The following is a 17,868-nucleotide window of genomic DNA, read 5'->3' on the forward strand; positions in this document are numbered from 1 at the left end:
TACTTGTTGTTTTTGTCACTTGTGAGTATGCAGATTGTGTGACTGGCAGGTCAGTGTTGTATTTAGTTGATCATCCATGTGTCTTGATACTGTTTGTGGAGACTGTGCTGACCTGCTGCTCCACACTGCCATTGTGGTTCTATTCTTCTCATGCATTGCTGTCACATGGTGCCTTTTTGCCTCCAGTATGGCATGTTGTATGTGGTGTCATGCCATCCCCATCTGTGCTTCAGATGCCTACCCATTGTGAGTCTGCATTCCCTCTGTTTGTGTATGGTACACTCCTGCCATGTCCACCACTGACATGCAGTATACTTCACTTAGATGTCAGCTGTCCCCTTGGTTTATATGTGTGTGTGTGCCTCCTCATCACTTCATTTGGACACTGCGTTTTGTGATGCAGTTCTTTGGGCCAGGAGCAATGTGCCACTCAGGATATTTCCCAAATTGTTTATTTGTGATATTCTTGTGCTGTTTGTCAGTCATGGTTGCTCATCTGCTGTTCAACTGTGTGTGCTGCCCAGTTCTCAGGTCAAGTTGATTCCACTGTTGTATCCCAGACTGTGCATCTGCTGTTGTTGTGTTAGATGTATGTGTGTTGGCTGTGGTATTGCTTCACTTCCTGGGTGTGGTGTTGTCTTTGTGCTGTGCTGATTTGTGTTGTGTAGGTTGATGTTGTGTCACTCATATCTGTGTGTGACTGGTGTGCTTGGTGTGCACACACTGCTTGTTGTATGTGCAGTGCTGTGTGTGTGTTGCCTGGTGTGCATCCCCATATGCCCTGCTGTGTTTGCTCTGTGATTTTCTTGCCTGTGCATCTGTTGTTTGTTTCATGTGGCTGGGTTGTTCTGTGATGGTGCACTTCTTGTGTGTGTTGTGGTCTGTTGTCTGTGCATTGTTCCTGAGTGATGAGGTTGTGCACGCCTGTTGTGTCTGTGTTCCCATTGCTTTTTCACAGTTTGGCTGGACAGGGTATGTCTGTTTTTGTTGTGGTTCTGTGTGTGTTTCTCTTGGGTTATGTGTTTGTATGTTGTTTTTATGCAGACATTTGTTGAGACATCCCTGTGTGTTTGATGTTTGTGGCTACACCCAGGGTGTGTGTTTGTTTGGTGTGTATGGACAGGCAAGCATTGCCAGCCTTCAGTGTGTTTGGCACTGGTGTTGTGTGCTGCTGGAGTGAGGGGGGTATGTGTGTACATTCCTCCTGGTGTTTGGCAGTCATGGCGTGTGTCAATAGGCCCTGTGTGTTGTGCTGCTTGTGTACTCCTGTGAAGTAGTAGTATGCATATGTGGCTGTTCACAGTTTAGCTTCAGGGACTTCCTTTCTTACTTCTGCCTATACATGGTTTGCCTTGCTGTCTCTCTGTGTTGTTGCACTGTGATGTCTGTGGTTAGACTTCACTGACTGTAGCAGCCATGTTTGGTTTGATGGTCTGAGGGTGTTGTTCTGTGTTCCTTGACTTGCATGTGATGTACACATGCTTGTTGTGTGTCTCCATGGCCTTCCATTTGTGTGCATCCCACTTTGGCTTTCCTATTTCTTGTGCTCCATTGCTGTTGGCATTTGGGGTGTGTATGTGTCTGTGTGTCAGTGTGTGGTATGTATGTGTGACTATGCAGGCTGTTAGCCAATTTGTATGTTTTTTCCTTGTAGGTGTTCATTTGGTGCTTGTACTCATTTTTGTTTCCATGAGTGTGGTGGTGTTGTGGTGTATGTGTTTCCCTGCCCCTGTGATTCTGTGCTGTGTGTTGTGTGTTTCTGTGCAGCTTCTCCTGTTGTGGCTGTCTCCCTGTTTGTTTGCTGTGTAGTTCAGGGTGTGGTTTGACCTGGTTCTGCTGTCTCTGATTGTGCTGTGTCTCCGCTGCAGTGCGTCTGCTTGTTTGGGGCATCCTAATTTGTGGAGCGGGACGGACGTCATTCCGCACGGTGGTGAGTCTTCATTGGCTCCCACCGCCGCAGTGGGGGTGCACTTTGATGGCGGTGCATGTCGCTCCAGGACAGACGGGAAATGGTCTATGTTTGGCCATACTAATATGGCAGACGTGAGTACCGCTGCTCGCAGTTGGAAAATGCATTTTTCCGCACAGCCGGCGCCGTGGTGGTGCCACTGCCCGACATCCTAATGGACCCCTATGTGGCAGGCCCTGTATGGTGCCTGCAACATGATGCATGGACATGTAGGGAGGCACCATAGGTGCCCCCAAAAACCAAGAACTGAAGGCCAGGGGGGACCAATTTGGGACCCAATGTTCCTTTCCGCTAAACTTTTCATGGCGGGTAAACCGCCATGAAACGCCTGGCGGGGAGGGACATCATAATCCCTTCGTCAGTACTTGGCAGGAACCACCACCATAATAGGGATTCAAGATCCGTGGCAGTCAGTCTCCTCGACCACCACCCAGCCGCCCGCCATCCTAATGTGGTGGGCGAGAATCTTCAGTACAGTGGTGGGTAGACCGCCCTAGGTTAAAAGAAGGGGTTAGTTTGTGTTAGAAATATAGTATGCTTGCAATATTTTCCAGGTGGTCCGAAGCCACTGACAACGTAAAATCTTGTATTTGTGCCAATAGTCATTCTGGCATTTCTTTACTTCTTTGGAAGACATGTAGATTCAGACTACTTGTTAAAGATTGCGCTATTCTAATTTATTGGTAACTGTACTCCTTCTTCAAGGTTTCCAAAAATGACAGAAGTTTAGGTGCGTTTTTTCAATGGATTTGTTGAAGGAGTTGTGCTATCCCTCAATGGCATTATTAGTCTTCGTGTCACGCTCTAAACAGGTCACGGAACCGTTCCACCAGTCAATTGGGAACCTTGGCTTCCTCCTCCGACCCCACCTGCTTAGATGGCAAATCTATGTGTCTTCAAAATACTTTAGTATGGTGCCCAATTTTTCATTGTTTGGTGCAAGTAGTTGATGTGTAGCATTCATGTACACTGTTAGATGGCACGAAGCATAAGACTGTTAGTTTCTTCAATTGATATTGTAGTTCACTGTCTGATATGTAGTCTTCAAATAAGGATGTCTTTTGTATGTTTCACCAATATGTCTTTGAAAATTAGAAAATGCATCCTTGAATTTTGGTTTTTAGGTATAATTTAGTTATGGTATTAATCATATATAATTCAAAATCAATAATCACTTTTCTAGGACTTTCATTTAGTGTTTCAGTTTTTTACCACTGACAAAAATTCATTGTAGGGTTAAACTTGCTTATCACGCAGTACACTGTGCACTAAAGGAACAGTGGTGTTATTAATGTTGGCATGAATTGTGTATATTGGGCTGATGGGATGGGGTGGACTTAAAGGTACCATTCATCACCCAGGTATCACTATTCCTCAGTTTAGCAAGGTTATGGAGAGTGCTAAAAATGTGTATGCATTTTAGAAGGTGTTTGTTGTCATGCAAAAAGAAAGATTTGTTACTAAAGGTTACTGTCAATTCTTCAGGGATCTTTTGAGGTGTTACACGTAGAGGGTTACTTGCCTGTTTTTATCTCTGTATAATGCGACGTACATTAGGAATAGTAGGCTTAGAACTAGCTACATGCATAGGTATGTTTTGGGAAGCGTCCCTCAAAACTCATTTGTTCAATATTGTTTCGTACTTCTATCTCTATTTCAGAGGCATAGTGGTTATGCTTAGTTGTTTTTTTAACAGTGTCACCAAGAGTAACCACTCTGCTTGTGCAATTGATGTATATTACTACACACACCTCCAATAACTCCTGGGCTCAGTTAATCTCTCCTTACAGTAAAGGTAGCCACCGTAATTCAGTAGTATGTTTCCCCTGCATGATTTGATATACTTTGCTTGATTTTTTGCTGCCATTATTTATCTGCAAGTAGAAAAAAAACAATTTTCTTGTAGTGATTTGGTATAAGAATGTAATTTTTTTTTATTCAACCTGCAAATTATTTCATAGTCAACATTTATTTTTGACAACAATGGTTATACTTCTTAGGCTTTGCTATGTTTGCTTTGAATTTTTTTTTGGTTGATATCTTTGAAAATAAAGTTAATGTTGGAGACATTTGAGTTTTTGTAGTATGTTACCTTAAATGGTTTTCTCTGTTGTGTGAATTGTAACTTTTGCAGGTGATGGTGTGGGTTTTTTGGTTTGTTGAGATGGTGTTCCTCCAGATATGTGGTGTGCTATGGTGTGATCTGTACAGAGAGGAAAATAGAAAAAAATGTGTTAGTGATTTGGCTTATAAATGTGCTTTTGAAACTATCCAGCATGGGAAAGGGTTTAGAAAATATTTATTTGACATTCTACATTTTCTATTGATTATCAAGTTTATATTCACTAGGCAATTCTATGTTTGCATTCAAATGTGTTTCTACATGAAACCTGTGAAAAGAAAGTTATTATTCACTATTCATGCTTTTATTTTGTTTTATATTTAGGTACAATCATACATTTTCTTTCAGGACAACACCCATAGGGCTCCTTGTACTTCCCTGAGGCAAACATCTGTTCGAGTAGGAATAGAAATGTACTCCCCCACCACAATCATTCAACACCTTCACCACCCATCAGCTTCCCTGAAGCAAACACCTGTCAGAGTAGGAGTAGTAATTTTTCCCCCAACAACCATCTAGCACATTCCCTGCGGCAAACACCTGTTGGAGTAGGAATATTAATTTTGCCCCCACCACCATCCAGTACCTTCCTTGAGGCATATAGTTGTAAAAGTAGGAATATAACAATTTTACCCCCCTACCATCATCTAACACCTTCCCTGAGGTAACCTGTTGGAGTAGGAATAGTGATTTTGCCCCCCGACCACCACCCATTACCTTCTCTGAGGCAAACACCTGTTGTAGTAGGAATCATAATTTCCCCCCCCCCCCCACCACCATTCAGCACCTTCCCTGAGGAAAACACCTGTCACAGTAGGGATAGTTATTTTAACCCTGCACCACCATCTAGCACCTTCCATGAGGTAAAAACTTGTCCAAGTTAGATTAGTAACTGTTCACCTCTTCACTTTCCAACATTTGCCCTGAGTTAAATCCTGAGCACTAACTATCTAAATTGCAGCCTCGGCATACTACACCTCAGTAATCTAGTTTGTGCATTTTTTTTTAAATGATTATTTTCTTTAATACTAACTGCGATTTATATAACATAGAATCACTTTTGCAAGTGTTTCATAAATGCTGCTATTTAAGACTGTTGATAGTCATACAAAAGTCTGTGGATTTAATTCTTTTTATTATTACCAAATGTTTAGTGGTTTTATTACTTCATCTGTATGTGTGTTTGTTATAACCATTTTACTTTCTTGATCTGTAGGTGGCAGTGTTCAAAACTGTCTCTTTCTTTTCCTCCTTGCTCCGGTGCATGTGAACACCAGGGAAGTCAGTGTTCCACTGAGCACAAAATGGTGAACGTCTCAATTTATATGTTTTTGTGTGGTGAATGGTAATTTAAAGCAAAATATGATTTTGATTGTACTTTTAAGTGAGATTGTAATTCATAAACTACTATTACGAAATGTTTAGAAACATGTTTTTTTCTTTCATGTTTAGCGCGGCAGCCATTTGGTAGGTCACTGAATGGAGAGATGTAGTAAAAGGAGAGAAAGGACACTTGAAATGTTTTTTTTTTATACACCTGCTGTTTTTGGGATTAGCACTACATTCATGCATTTATTTAACATTGATATATACAGAAAATATTAATTATCAAATTCTTATTCCTACTGCTATCTTAAAAAGTAGTGTTCCATTTTTTGGGGAGGCTTATAAAACACTATTTCAGCATGGTATCTGATGTCACTTTATAATGACATGCGTTGTAATAGCATGCGTTGTAACTGCAAGCGTTGTATGGTAGTTATAATGTTACTGTATGGGAATGCATTGTAATGGTATTCGTTGTAACATCATACAACTGTGGGCAATGGTTCTGCCAACCTGGCTGGTTGTTGGATCACCAACCTGGGGCTAAATGAGATCCTATGTCCTTTGACACCTGTGAATGACTCTTTGAGGTGAAGAACAACGCCTAACACACTTCTCAACAATTGTGCTTTGGGAACTTCATCCTTCAAAAAAAGGCAGCCATGAAAAATCTCAGGGCAAATGAAATGCTAGCTAAAGAAAGCAGGGATTGATTAAATGTTTAGGGAACATATTGACCACAGAGAATACAAAGCAAGAGTGGAAATATCATGAAAAAAGGTTACGGCAGAGTAAGGAGATTTGGAGAACATGTGGCTTGACATTGCCAAAATCTTTAAATGCAAAACACATAAGCAGTTGTTAAAAAAAAGTATTATTCAGTATCTAATACCTTCAAATAATTTACTATTAACTAAACGTTCTATGCTGGAGATGTGTTTTTGGGAATGAGGGACAGGAGTAAATAACAAATGACTAAAGCGGGGGGAACAGCGTTTACAACGCAACTTTTACCACGCAGTACCTTTACCATGCAACTTTTACAATGCAAGTCGTTACAACGACTTGCGCTGGGGGGGCGCTGTAGGATAGGGAATAGTTTAATTTACTATCCAAAACCTTCCCTACTATCCACGGGGACTGGAGTTGGAATAGTAAATTAAACTATTCACTATCCAGCGCCCCCCAACGCAAGTTGTTGTAACGACTTGCGTTGTAAAACCTGCGTGGTAAAGGCATGCATTGTAAAAGCATGCCTAGTAACGACATACATTGCTAAAGCAGAGAGGAGATTGCTTGCACGAAAGCTCATAGAAGCTTACAGAGAAAAGAAAGAGGCACTGAGAGCAATGCAGGGGCACCAGAAGCTGGTAAACAAACACTCTTGAGAACTGACACGTGACCTGGCTCATCAAGACGGCTCATTCATAGGGTGTGGACTCCCCTTGTTACTGCCTTATCTGAACAATGACTATAGATCACTAATACATTGAGAGGTATATTTATCAAATATAATATTCGCGCAATGCATCAAGCCACCTTGCTGTGCTGCTTAAAAGGACAGGAATGCACTGCATTTAAAATTATACAGCGCATTCCTGCTCTCTGCCTGCAATGGTGCACAAACTGCTGCCTGACGCCAATGCAGGCACCCTTACACTAAGGTACAGGCAGGATTGTTTTTGTGAATGAAAAGATCCCAAACTGCCCAAAACAATTCTCAGAGGCATTTTCTTCTTTCTATGTACGTTGCAAAATGCAGCACATGTAGAAAAAAACAGAGAAGAAATAAGCATATTTATCTCCCCTGGTGAGGCGCAGCATTTTGACGCATTCCCAGGTCTAGAACTAATGGTAAATCTGGGAATGCTCCAAAAATCCATGGGTGGGTGCATAGGAACACCCACCCTCCACTCATGGGTGGCTCCCTTGGGCAGAGTAACCAAGGCAGCGATTTGAGCTGCCTTGCATTACTCCACATTTACTAAGCCACAAAGGGCCACACAAGGGGACCTTGCATGGCTTGGTAAATATCATTCTAGGTTACGACACAAAACTGTGATGAATTGCCCCTGAATGCTTCTTTATCAGGATTACACCACAGTACCATACACTTCCTCCAGCTACAAATGGATTGCAGGTGGATGGGATAACAAAGTGCCATATGAGGAGCCACAAGCTTTTTACCCAGAGCATTTGCTCATGTAAAACCGTAACAGAATCAGACAACTCCGGGTTAGGGAGTTAATACTTATTTTGTTTCATCTGACAAATTGGAAAGCTCATAAAATGTTGGTGTAAACAAGAGAGAAGATTGAAACCTGTTGATTAAGAAAGCTTCAAGTTCAGAATAAATATACTGCAATCTATATTGCACCTTACAGTCAATAGAATCGCAAAAATGATCCACAAAAGGTGCGTTTTGGTAAATTAATACTGACTGTAAAGCAACATAAATGTCAGTCAGATGTATATATTTTAATTTGTCCTTCTATGTTTAAAAGCAGCTCTATGTTTATATTTATGTTTATATTTTACCGATTTGCAGAACTGGGCCATTTACGACTGGAAAAATCCTTTTCAAATAAACAAAATGCCATTCTGTAACTTGTTACGGAATCACATTTTGCATTTGTGATTCTGCTTTTGAAAGGGGCATTTTTAGGGCTTTTCTTCCAGACACTGAATCGGAATGGTAAATATTACTGTTTTGTGACTGAGTTCTAGTCACAAAACAGGAATATTTTTCCAGCAGTTTAAAACTGGTGGTAACCCATGCTAAAAGGGGAAGGGGTCCCCAACGGACCCTTCCCTTTGAGAATGTAAATAATAATATTTTTAAAGAGCAGGAAGTGGTCTCAGGGACGACTGCCTACTCTTAAAAATGGAAACTTCAAGGTTTCATTTTTTTCTTTTTAAACACAATCCTTTTTGCTTCATGGGAAACGGGCTGCATTTAAAAAAAGATTGCTTTAATAAAGAGCAATCATAGACATTGTGGTTTGCTGATCTCAGCAGGCCACCCTTACTAATTGGTCACAAACTGAAACTTACCTCATTATTATTTCTGATATCGGTCGATTTGCGACCCACAAGGTATCCCTAAACGAAACACAAGTTTCATACATTAGGAATACTGATTTCCTAATTGCGATTCCGAGAGAATCGCAAATGGGAAATCGTTATTCCTAATGTTTTTACATCTGGTCCTTAGGGGCCACATGAACAGAATTTAGGAATTGCCTTTTCCTAATTCCGATTTTTAACAACTTACAATTAGGAAATAGCAATTCCTAATGTAAGAAAGGAATGTGTGCTGATACCATGCATACCAATACAATGCAGTATTTTACATCGCGGTTTTGACAAAGCAAGTCGTTACATCGACTTGCTTTGGAGAGCGCTGGACTTAGGAATAGTATGAATTACTATTCTAACTCCAGTCTACATACAGTAGGGAAGGTGTTGGAATAGTAATTCACACTTTTCCTTAGTCTAGAGCGCCCGCCGATGCAAGTCGGCGTAATGATTTGCGTTGTTAAAACCACAATGTAAACATTAAGGGTTGTAATGGTTGCGTGGAAAAGAAGGTTTCCTGTAAGAAAGTGCACAAGTTTTCAATAGCGATTAGTAATGGGATTCATACACCACTGCTATTTGCTAATTGGAAGGGACGCCCTAAACACCCTTCTTCCGATTACCGAATCACTAATCACAAATTGTGATTCAGTAATGTTAACAAAACACAATTTGTGTTTTGTACATTTTAAAAGGCATTTTTGAGGTCAGAAACGTCCCGATTCTGTGAATCAGACTTTACGGACTGCAAAAATGCTTTTGTACACATGCCCAGCCACGGTCGGTAGTAGGAGTTCCTGCAGGGCGGTGACGTGGGGAGGGGGAGGGGCAGGGTTGGGGGTAGTAATGTATGGATTACGGAGTTTAACAGGTAAGTAAACATATAAATAAATAAGACAAATTTTGTTGCATGCACTGCATCACCAAATGCGATGCAGTGCGTGCAACAAAATTTGTTTTATTTATTTATATGTTTACTTACCTGTTAAACTCCGTAATCCATACATTACTACCCCCCACCCTGCCCCTCCCCATGTCACCGCCCTGCAGGAACTCCTACTACCGACCGTGGCTGCACATGCCCCTAAGCTCGCATTGAGCTTAGGATTGTTTCAAGCTGGCAGCTAACACCCTAAATAGTCTGTGATGCACAGAGACTGCACAATCACTGCATGGGGGCTGCATGGGTATGGGAAAATGAGGGTCCTGCTGCAGGTACAATAGATATCAGGCTGCTAAGAGTTGCACTGGAGCAGTATGCATTAGTACTCAACGGTCTGTAAGTCTCAATGTTAAGATAGACATATCGCTCCATGTTTTCCAGACACCATGCATTTATATTACAAATGACTGTCATCAGCTGTGTACAGTTGGTTCAACTGAAGCAAAGAAAACTATATAGAGAGAGAATGCATCGACTTATTAAATAAAGCACAGAACTGCAGAATAGTGGTTTGACATGGCGCGAAATGAATGCCCTAGTCAATCTCTTGTGTTGTACTTAGCGGAGTTAATAGATGACTCCATGGCACAGCCGATCTCACTTTTCTGCTCTGTAATGTCATTTAACAAAACTGTGTATTCTAGAAGTTATTGCCTTGTTTCAGTTCAACAAAACCAATTGGACTAACAGACCTTAAAACAAAGCTTTGTAAAAGAAAAGAACTTAAACACATGCAGGAGATGACAAAAAGTACTATTTTCATGTTATCTGAAAATTTATCTTTTTTCTTCCTTATTTTTATTTTATCCCAACCAGGTGCATTTCGGTCACACAGTGTTCTGATTTGTTGTGTTGTATGCTTTCATTACTGTTCATCAGCTCTCCATGTGAGTGCCTATGTTTCTTTGCTCTCTCCCCACTTCTTTTCTTAATTTAACAGCAATCAATGGGAGAGTCTTAATTAATGACAGCAGACTTTCCTAAATATTTTATGTATTTATTTATTTTTATAAGGGCCCAGGAAGCTCAAAGTGATGCCAGACCCCCACGCTCTTTGTTGTTTCCCTACCGCTCACACTTCCCTATTTTAATATATTTGTTTTACATTTCTTTCTTTTTTTCTTCATGTATTATTAATAATATCACTCTTATTCACTAGGGCCCAGCAGCTGTAAAGTTCGACCAGACTGCTTGATAACTTTATTTGTGCTGGCGTGCATTGTTTTTCTCACTTTCTTTTACTTTAATTTAGGTTTGTAACATGGCTGCTCTCATGTTAAAATAAAAAATTAACAAACATTGGCACAGCCAATAGTCTCACCTATTACACATATCGGATTTCCCAATCTTTATTACCCATGCTGCACAGCATTGCGGCTACTCTGTAGCATGGATATAAAAAAAAGCATGGTGACGGAAAAATTGCACATGGGCGTATTTGACCTGGGTGAGAAGAATCAGCAAATAAAAAGGGATCTTGAAAATGCTTAAAACATTTTTACATTAAAAAGGAAGATCCTGGCTGCAGTGGAAAGGCAAGATGGCCGCTGACAGTCTGTCGGGGGGAGGACGCGCTTCCTACCTGCTCCCTTGCTCAGGATTTCATTGAAAGGAGTAATGCCAAAAAGAAAGGAGAAGAAAGGAGAAGAAGGGATTGAAAAGCGATAATCGATAGTGCCTTACCGTCTTAAGGGCTCTGCTCAGCGGGTTTTTTTTCATGCTACGAGGTGTTACGAGGCTGAAGAGCGAGGAGCGATTGATGTGATTGATGTGGCTTACTGTGAAGGCATTCGCGGAGGCACTACTGCTGACTCGAGCATTGGTTACTGCTCGTCAGCTGATGGTGAAAGCGAGCGGCTGGAGAAAACAGTACCGGCAGCAGCAGCAGCTGAAGCGGTATCGGCTACAGAACACAGCGGGAGCTTCACTCACGGCTTGGCGTTCAATGGCGCCAAAGATTTCAAAAATGATGAGGGAGGAGAAAGCTACCTGGAGCGAGTCGGACGCTCCGGCAGCTAACCTCCGCGCGAAGAAACTGACGAGGACACAGGAGAAGAACGAGGACTCTCAAGCTTCCGAACAAGTAAGGAGTTTAAAGCGGAGCAAGGAGGTCGGCAGCAGCGTGGGGGAGAGGCCGAAAAAAAAAGAAAAAGAAAAAGATAAAACCAAGGCTGTACCGGCAATAAAAGGAAATAGGGGGAAAGTAACTGAGCAGGGAAATCTGAGGCAGCCACTGGTGTCAGAAGCTTTTTTTCCGCTAACTTCAATTAATCCTCAGGCAGCATTGGGCTCAGTTACCCCCCAAACAGATTTTGGTGAAGCTGCAGCCTCAGAGCCGGATAATGGACTGGATAATGGACAGGATAATGGCTCCAATGCGAGGGAGATAGGCAATAATTTGCCGCCAGCCAGCTCTCTAGCACACCCTGATCATTTGGGTGCTTTAATTAAGAGGGTGCACAGGAAAGACGAGCTGTTACGAGACGCTCCGGCACAGGAGAATGAGGAGACTGAGGAAAATGTGGAGGTTGTGGAGGTTGCAGAGATTTCTACTGGACAGAATAAGCAACAACATGGGGCAGGGGAGGAACTCTCTCCTAACACGGGGGTAGTTACTGGGAATGGGAATGCTGGGAATGCTGGAACTAATGCCCCAATCTATCACGGCTTCATAGAGGATGTCACTCTTCCACACCGTGTTGAAGAGAGTATTCCACCTTCAAACTCAGGGTCAGATAATGTTACGAATTTGACGAATTTGACGGAGGCACTGACAGAGGCATTAAGGGATGAGCAGAGCAATATTAATGTCTCCAGTATTTCTGCTACTATAGAGGGGTGCAGTAAGGATGTTAATGTAAATAATCACCCGGAGAAGGGAATAGCTGTTGGAGGGCTTAGTGATGGTAATGGAAGAGACCATCTGAGTAAAATGATTAGCAGTGACCCTAAGGCCGTGATTTCTCTTACTGGTTCCCCTTCTGATGAATGTTTTTTCTCTGTTAATGAGGGTGAGGAGGAAGGTGAAGAGGTGGGGGCAGTTGGGGGGGGGGGAGTCAGAGGATTCTTCTCTAGCCGATTTGGGTAGTGACCAGACATTGTCAGGGCTTGTAACAGAGACTGTATCTACAACCAATCCTAGTTCTGAAGAACCTTCTGAAAAGGATACAGCTACAAAGCATAAATCTAAGGTATTGACAAAAAAAAGGAGAAGAGCAAAAGGATCTATAAGCCCAGCAGCTATAAATGTAGCAAAGAGACTTGATTGGGACTATGCAGCTACATCTCAGTTGTATAAAGAGGGGGCTGGGAGTGTAGATGTCTCCCTAGGATCTCTGCGGATGAATGAGGAGAGAGATAGGCAAGGTCTACCCGAGTCTCAGATACAAAACCAGGAGCAGTCTCAGCGCCAGAAATCGCCCTTGGGGTTTGAAATGATGTTCTCAATGCTCAAGCAAATGCAGACGGAGGCAAGGGTAGAGAGTCAGAGAGCTAGACAGGAAAGTAAAAAAATACAAAATGCTCTTCGAAAGGTAAATAAAGCATGCACAGAGCTGGCAGGGAGAGTTACAGAGGTGGAAGAAAGAACAGGGGGCCTGGAAGATGAAATGAAGGGATGGAAGGAATTCAGACAAGATCAAGAGAAAATGAATAATGATGTATTATGGAAGCTTGAAGATTTCGAGAACAGGCAGCGGAGAAACAATGTCAGGCTCTTAGGTATTCCGGAGGGGAGGGAGGGGCAGGATGCAAGAGCCTACATAATTGAATTCCTTAAGGATGCTCTACCAGATATAAAAGGCTGGAACTGGGAAGCTGAGATTCAGCGTGCCCATAGATTTCCTTTTATACAGAGAAAGGGGGACGGATTAAAAAAGCCGAGAGCATTTTTAATATACGTGGGCAATTTTTTATTAAGAGAGGAGATAATGGCCAAAGCAAGACCCCAAGCAAAATGCAGGTATCAGGAGATAGAGTTCTTCGCTAGACCTGACTTCTGCCACATAACGGTAGAACGTAGGTGGAGGCTCAGGGAGCTAATAGCTCCATTTCAGAGAATCGGGTGTGAGGCATACCTAATGTTCCCTAGCAGGTTGAAAGTGGTTAAGGATGGCCAGTTTAAGATCTTTTATTCTGAGGTCAGAGCAGCTGAATTTTTGACATGGCTTAAGGAAGGGACCTCGCAGAACAGTGCACAATCCCAGGACTTAGTGGTAGGCTTACCAGCTAAAGGCAGTCGGAAATAAAAATCAAGACAGCTGAAATTTTGTATAGAAGCACGAGAATTGCTATATAAATGTGTAGAAATTAATAGGTGAGCATTTTTCTACGCAGAGAGTTTGTGGCACAATAAGAGTATTAAGAGCAGGGGGGGGGGAGGCGCGGGACCCAACACAGACACAGCTGTCACATATAGGTCCGATGGACCTATTTGCCCGTAGGGGGGGGTGGGATAGTCGGGGTGGGGGGAAAGGGTGAGAGACATGGGGGGGGCATGGAGCATAAAACATACAGGAAATGCATAATACAGGAAATACCATGGAATAAGGGGAATAATGAAACAGAAGGAATCTTTATGTTCGTTGTGTTATATAAAGCTGTGGTTACAGTGTACAACTTGTTTTTCTTTTACTATGTGATCAATTATGCGAATGTATTTGTTAAAAACCCAGGATGAGTATGCGAATAATGACTTGGAACGTGTGTGGCCTTAATGACAAGACCAAAAGGCAAAAGGCAGCTGTCTTGATCAAAAGTTTAAAAATAGATTTTTTACTACTCCAAGAGACCCATATACAATTGTCTGAAATTAGTTTGCTAGACCAGTTGGGTCTCACTGTTTTAGCATACTCTAGGCAGGGAAGTAGGAACAGGGGGGTTGCGGTTATGGCAAGACAAAGAGGGGTCATTACCAGAAAAAAATGTGAGGATGTTTGGGGTAGATGGGCCTTGATAGAATGCCTGATTGGAGAAACGTGGGTTACCCTTGGGTCTCTTTATGGGTCTACAGGAGATGATCCTGAGATCTTTGAAGATATCGATATAGAGCTGGCGACATGGGCTCCATTTATAGTAATAGGAGGGGATTTTAATATCAACGGAGCAGGGGGATTGGGGCTGGGGTTGGGGCCCCCAGTTAACTATAAGGGAAGGAAGAAAAGAGTTTACAAAGCAGTCACTAATTTAGCCAGAAACAATGGCTTGATCGATGTTTGGGATACTCTTAATCCGGGTCAAGATGGTTTTACATATTATTCAGCACCCCATAGGATAAGTGTCAGACTAGATTATTTCTTAGTCAAAAACCAAGGCACTGACGGGATAGAGATTGAAAGAATGCCAAGGTTGTTATCGGACCATAATCCTCTTATCATTACTTTAAAAGATATGACAGCGGTAAGGAAGGTTTCGGAGTGGTCCTTTGAAAAGGCTTTTTTAGTGGAGGATGCATATATCCAACACATGAGGAGATGGATAACTGAGTTCTTGGATATAAATAGACATACAGCACCTGCAGGAATAGTGTGGGATTGTTTTAAAGCCGGAGTGAGGGGTGAGACCATCAGTTATGGGGTAAGGAAAAGGAAACAGGAGAGAGAAAGAAATGAGAGGGTAAGGAGGGAACTAATGCGGGCAGAGGAGGAATTGAATAATAGGACAGATCAAACTGAAGCTCCAACGGACTCCGCATACCTTACACTTGTAAAATTGCGAATGGAGGAGGAAGAACAGATAGCAGAAAGGGCAGCCAAACAATATACAGTGAATAGGGAGAATTGTTATGAGATGAGTGAAAGGGTGGGCAAAATGTTAGCAGCTAGAACTAGGCAGAAGGTATCTTTTGGTGAGATAAAAGCAATCAAAGATAGCTCAGGGGGGATTGTCACTGATGCACAACAAATAAGGGAAGTATTCAGGAATTTTTATACGGCTTTATATGCTGAAAGTGATTTAAGAGACCCTGAAGATATAACAGAGTACTTGAATTATCATGAGGGGAAACAGCTGGAGGAAGTAGAAAAGAAGAGGATTGACAACTTGCTAGAATTAGAGGAGGTAAAAGCAGCCATGAAGAGTTTACCATCAGGAAAGGCGGCTGGCCCGGATAAAATCCCGCTAGAGTTTTACAAGCTATTCTGGGAGGAGGTATGTGGGGATATGCTCTACACCCTGAAACAGGCACAGGAGGGAATCTCAATACCAGGTACTTGGTCTGAGGCTGAAATTGTGGTTATTCTTAAGAAGGGGAAAACGCCAACTAACCCGGGGTCATACAGACCGATTACTCTTATGAACACGGACACTAAGATCTATTCAAAAACGCTGTCAACAAGATTTGCAAGTGTAATAACACCTTTAGTTAGTAACAATCAGCATGGTTTTATACCGGGGCGGGGGACAACACATCATGTAAGGAAGCTAATTACACTTATGGATAAAACAGAGGCTGATGGGGACCCATTCGCTGTTTTATTACTAGACGCTGAAAAAGCTTTTGACCGGGTGTCATGGGTATATATGTGGAAGGTTTTGGAAAAATTTGGATTCGGGATTGGCTTTATAAAAGCGCTAAAAACATTGTATAGAGAACCCGTGGCTGCTATTAGAATTAATGCAGGGCTAACGAATAAAGTAAAAATTAACAGGGGCACAAGGCAGGGCTGCCCATGCTCCCCGCTGTTATTCGCAATATATCTAGACCCTCTAATTAGAAGACTGGAGTTAAACCGGAACATCCCCCCAATTGTCACACTAAGAGGGGAGTGTAAGATACTGGCCTATGCCGATGACGTGGCGGTTATAACATCATCACCCACAGAGGCTATAAGACATGTGGAGCAGGAGGCAAAGCATTTTGGGAAGATCTCCGGGTATTCTTTGAATACTGGAAAAACACAAATTATAAAAAATAGTAAAGCTCTATGTCAGGACCCTCGGGTGGTACGGACGGGAATCTATCTGGGAATAACCATAACTTCAGAATTAGACAAGTTAGTTGAATTAAATATCGATCCTATTGTACGGAAAGTTGGGGGGGATCTAGACAGATTGAACAATCTCCATCCTACCCTGGTTGGAAGAGTGAATATTATAAAAATGTTAATTATGCCGAAGTTTTTATACCTCTTCCGAACAATTCCCTTATGGTTCGATAATATGTGGTTCAAAAGGATTGAAAATCTGATCAATAAATTTATATGGTTCAAGGGTAAAACTAGAAGAGCAGCAAGGTTTCTGGCACTCCCGCGAGAAAGAGGAGGATGGGCGTTGCCAGACATTAAGTTGTATTACTGGGCAGCTGCCCTACAGTATATGGTAGGGTTAATAGGCGGAGCCGAAGTGGAAGGGGAAGATCATTTAGGGTCATTAGCGGTATATGGTATACTGATGGGTGAAGAAATAAAAGATATTTTTTTGAAAAACTTTGACACGGCATATTTTAAAAGAACACGCTTTAAGACTTTATTGGGCGCACATAAAATATGGAAGGCTTTTATGAAAAAGTTTGGCTTAGGGAAGTTTAATAGGTATACAAGGTTATACAAGAATATGTTACTTTCGGGAGATATATTTTCTGATTCAGTTTTTATAGAATGGTATGGGAAAGGGATAAGAAAACTAGGGGATGTAATGGGGACACAAGGGGTGAAACAATTTGCAACAATACAGAAAAAATATAATTTGTCAACACAACACTTCTTCAAATATTTGCAAGTAAGAAGCTGTCTACAAAGTAAAAGAGGGGGTGCATGTGGATTCGAAAAAAACAACATATTAGAGATAATAGGGTCTGGAGTAGATTGCACAATCAAAAGGTTCTATCTTGAGTTAAACGAAAAAAGGCCAGACGACCTGGCTAAATGGGGGGAAATTTGGTCAATGAAGTTGGGTGTAGAACAAGAGTGCTTTAATACATCATTAGAATTAGGGGTGAATATTTTATGTTCTGCGTCATTACAAGCACAACACTACAAGACTATGTATTGGCTATATTATACCCCGGCTAAACTGGCACAGTGGGGAGCGACAACTGGCATAAATTGCCCCAGATGTACAAGCGCAGTCGCAGACTCAATCCATATGTTTGCAACATGTCCGAGCTTAGCTATAGTACTTAAAGATATAGAATTGTTTCTACATAGGGCATTAAAGTTACCTGTTAACCTAACACCTGCGATTATTTTGCTAGGTGTAGATGGAAATAATGGCGTGGAGACAGGGGAATATTTCATCTTTGTGGCTATGGCAGTATACAGACTGTGTGTTGCCACTGCATGGTTAGACCAATTGGCTCCATCATTTCAACAATGGTTAGCCAGGCTGTTGAGTATATACAATCTAGAAAAAGCGATCTACTCCAGAAGAGGGAAAAGGCTGAGGAAAATAGGTCTGGAAATATGGGGGATAATAACGAAATGGAAGGAAGAA

This window comes from Lissotriton vulgaris, chromosome 1_1, assembly GCF_964263255.1.
Source record: "Lissotriton vulgaris chromosome 1_1, aLisVul1.2, whole genome shotgun sequence".
Classification (NCBI taxonomy): Eukaryota; Metazoa; Chordata; class Amphibia; order Caudata; family Salamandridae; genus Lissotriton; species Lissotriton vulgaris.